The sequence below is a fragment of the Herpailurus yagouaroundi genome, unplaced genomic scaffold (genome assembly GCF_014898765.1).
Source record: "Herpailurus yagouaroundi ecotype Mexico unplaced genomic scaffold, PumYag 165, whole genome shotgun sequence".
Classification (NCBI taxonomy): domain Eukaryota; kingdom Metazoa; phylum Chordata; class Mammalia; order Carnivora; family Felidae; genus Herpailurus; species Herpailurus yagouaroundi.
The window spans coordinates 5,411,448-5,415,704 of record NW_024412406.1 but is presented as its reverse complement, the minus strand read 5'-3'; positions in this window follow the sequence as shown (position 1 = coordinate 5,415,704).

Below are 4,257 nucleotides of genomic sequence, written 5' to 3'. Positions count from 1 at the left end.
CCACAAAATATTTTAGATAGAAAAAAAAACCCACCCTCTTCCCTACAATAGTATTAAAATAAAAGGAAAAAAATGTAAAAGAGGATTTTCTAATAGGGAATAAAGGGTCTTGAATAAAGGGACCTATCTAAGCTACAAGAAAGATGTGAAATTTTAAGGAAAAACATCGACAGATTTCATGATATAATGATTTAAAAATTTGTCTGCAAAAATGTCTCTGACTGAATTGAAAATGCACATAAATTGAGAAAACTATTATAACAAAACAGAAGTTTACATCCTAGTAGGAATATAAAGAATTCCTACTAATACGTATGGAAAGGTTAAGATCTCAACAGATATAAATAGGCAAAGGACATGAATTGGCATATTGTGAATAGGAATTTTAAATGGCTGACATGGAAAAATATTTAATATCATTAGCTAGTACGGAATAAATACACGTTAAAACAAGAATGACATGTCTTTTAGTACCTACCCATTTAGGAAAGATTTAAAAAATGATAATACTCATTTCAGGTAAGTATGCAGGAAGACACTCATTCATTTTGCTGTTGGGAGACTAAATTGAAGCAAATAATTAAGATAGTAATTTGGTAATCTGTATAAAAAGTATGAGAGTTTAAAATTAGAAGCAACAAGGGGCACCTGGCTGGCTCAGTTGGTAGAGCATGTAACTCTTGATCTTGGAATTGTGAGTTCGAGCCCCATGTTGGATGTAGAGATAACTTAAAAATAAATCTTTAAAAAATTTTTTTAATGTTTATTTATTTTTGAGAGAGACAGAGAAAGAGCATGAGCAGGGGAGGGGCAGAGAGAGGGGGAGACACAGAATCTGAAGCAGGCTCCAGGCTCTGAGCTATCAGCACAGAGTCCAATGTGGGGCTTGAACCCACAAACTGTGAGATCATGACCTGAGCTGAAGTCAGCCGCTTAAGCGACTGAGCCACCCAGGCGCCCCTATTTAAAAATAAATCTTAAAAAAACATTGGAAACAACCTTTGTTTTCCAAGTAGGGGACTGTTTCAGGAAATCAGTGTATATCTACATGTTGTACTATTACAGAGCCATTAAAGTGGAGGCATTTGAAAATATTTAATGATATAGGAAAAATGCATATGTTATAATGTGAAGTGGCTAAAAGCAACATGCTGAATTATATATACAGTGTGATCACAACTATGCACATAAATATGCACGGAAATAGTTTGAAAAAATGCATCAATCTACCCATGCTTTTTTTTTTTTTGAGTGTTGTAATTATCAGTTATTCTTATTTTCTTTTTACTTTTTTTCTTCTATAGTGCAGAAGAGTTCTAAGTTGGAAAAATTAGAAAATAGTTTTTGTTAGAAATAAATACCTACTTTTAGCTTTCTTGCAACTTAATGGCTCCTACTCTGATGCTTTGATATGATTTTGTTGGCTAATGCATTTGTCTCAAGCTATTTACATGTATTCACATGATACAAGTATTTACATGATGACTCACGTAATACTTTTATGGCTCTCAGTATGTGTCAGGCACCATACTGCACACTTTACACATATTAACTCAGTTAGAATGCACAGTACTCACAGGAGGTAGGTCACATTATTATTCACATTTTATGAAGCCGGAAATTGGGGCACAGAGAGGTTAATTAACCTCCCCAAGGTCACATAGCCAGTATATGATGGAGCTAGGATTTGAATTCAGCTAGAATATGAATGCTCCAGTGGCCCTACCCTGTATGTGCTGCATGGTTGTGTTTAAGAGAAAAGACAATTTTGTTTTTCAGAAGACAAGCAAACAAGAAAATCCTATGAAAACAAACTAGCATCAAACAACAATAATAAATGCAAAATGACATTCTTGGGTCATGAATCTCATCTATGAAGTACAAGAGTTAAGTAGGATGATCTTTAATACTCCCTTGGCTGTGAATTCTACAATTGTATTTAACAGCTAGAAAAACTGGCTTTTGTATACTGTAGCAGGAATGCTACTTATTTCCTGCACCCATCATTTCCTTCCCAACTACACACCTTTTTATTGGGAGCCTCTGACATTGATCCCTAAGCCCACCCTTCCCTCCATGTCCTGTTGATCAGAACAGGGGAAAATATCTCAACCAAGCTGGGCCAGTGATTTCTGAGTTTGGAATTGGTGCTCCAGGATTCTAGACCACTCTTGACCACGTGTACCGTGAGTTCAGTGTAAGCCTCTGGATTGTTCACCACTGCAGTGAGGGGAGGGGACTGGAAAGGAAGTATGGTTTTTGTGTTTCCCAGTGGCTTTCTCACCCTTGCTTTTAGGCCTCCACAAGACCTTGCCCATTATCCTTAGATCCTACAGGACACCCTGTGTCCTTTCTATAAATTCCCCACTTGTGTTTGCTTAATCTAGTTTGAGTGGGGTTATTACTTGCTACCAACCTTGTACTGGTTCCCAGCATGTGTGGTGTAGCCTCAAGGTGAATAAGGAGGAACTTTTGCATTGAGGCATTTTTCAAAATCTGACTTGAGATGTTTTCCTGCGATGACTCAGGCACTACTATGATGAAGTCAGCTAAACAAGGGTTGTACCGAAAGCCAGGCATGCTGGGGAAAATACTATTAAAAGAGATGGTGGAAGACCCACTGGCCAGCTGAAGGGTCTGGTCTGGAGCAGAGGCTAGTTTATAGATTTAACTTAGAGGAGAGGATGCTTGACTGTTTTCAGGTTACCCAGGGCTTACCATGCTTTGGGGGGAAACTGACTGGTAGCCAACTCATGGGAGACTCCTGGAGCAGCTGGTGGACCAGTGCTTAAAAACAATTTTTTTTAATGTGTATTTATTTTTGAGGGGGGGGAGGGGCAGAGAGAGAGGGAGACACAGAATCCGAAGCAAGCTCCAGGCTCTGAGCTGCCGGCACAGAGCCCGACGCGGGGCTTGAACCCACAAAGTACGAGATCATGACCTGAGCCGAAGTCAGACACTTAACCGACTGAGCCATGCAGGCACTGGGGGGCCAGCCACATGCATGTCTTGCTCAGATCGTTACATCTAGACTGTGTGCAAGGGCCCCCTTGGAATTGAGAGACTTGCCTGTGCTGGGCACTTTGTCCGCCCCTGTGCATCTATCTGCAGCCTCATGCTGGGCATGTCCTCTTGGTCTTAATACAGTGGACACCTCTGCCTGTGCTGGTCTTCCTGTTTGTCAGGCAATACTTGCATATCATTTAGAAAAAATGGAGTTTAATATTATCAGAAGAAACAATAAAGTGAGTTAGAAATAGTGACTTCTCAGTATATGCTGAAGGGGTAGAAAGGGGCAGAGCAACAGGGGTCTGCTTTCCATGTAAACTTTTTATTGCCATAATTTTTTTTACTATGTACATATATTGCTTAGATACAAACAAATAAACAGTCACTATAATACCCAGCTCCCCATCATAAAATAGTGTCTGTTATGTCTCAGTGCCAGTCTACATCCTCTCTCCTGTTACTGACTCAAATCCTAGTGGTCTCATTCCATTTACTCTGCATGCTTTTAATAGCACAGACCTGTTTTGCAATTTATTTCATTTAGAGGCATTCTTTTGGTTTTGTTTTTATTTAGATGCTTATTGGATTCTTGGCTGTGTGCAAGGAATTTGTACAATAAAAACGGTGGATGTTAGTATCCACTTTGTCTTGTATTAGGTAATTATTAGGTAATCAGTATAGTCATTGGGCGTTGGCAATTTTGAGAATGTACATATTCTATAATTTTTTTTAAATGTTTATTTTTGAGCGAGAGAGACAGAGCATGAGTGGGCGAGGGGCAGAGAGAGAGGGAGATGCAGAATCTGAAGCAGGCTCCAGGCTCTGAGCTGTCAGCACAGAGCCCGACGCGGGGCTTGAACCCATGAACGGTGAGATCCTGACTTGAGCCGAAGTCAGACGCTTAACTGACTGAATGTATATATTCTAAAGAAACTTAAAAAAGAAAAAAAATGCTGCTTAGGCCAAATAAATGTTTATGGCAGTCTTCAAAATGTTCACTTAATTTGTCCTCCTTTGCTTTGTTTGGACAATGGTAGATTGAAAGCAGAGAGCATATCCAAAGCCTGAAGAAATGCTCTGATCAGTTTGTTCATTCATTCATTAACAAATTTATTACTCACGCAGTATATGCCTGGTAGCGTATTGTACACAAGTAGGACATAGTCTGCAAGCTCAAGAAATGGAAGGTCGTGGAGGATATTTTTTGAGGGAAAGGTAGCTTTCATTTTTTCATTAAGATAATTCATT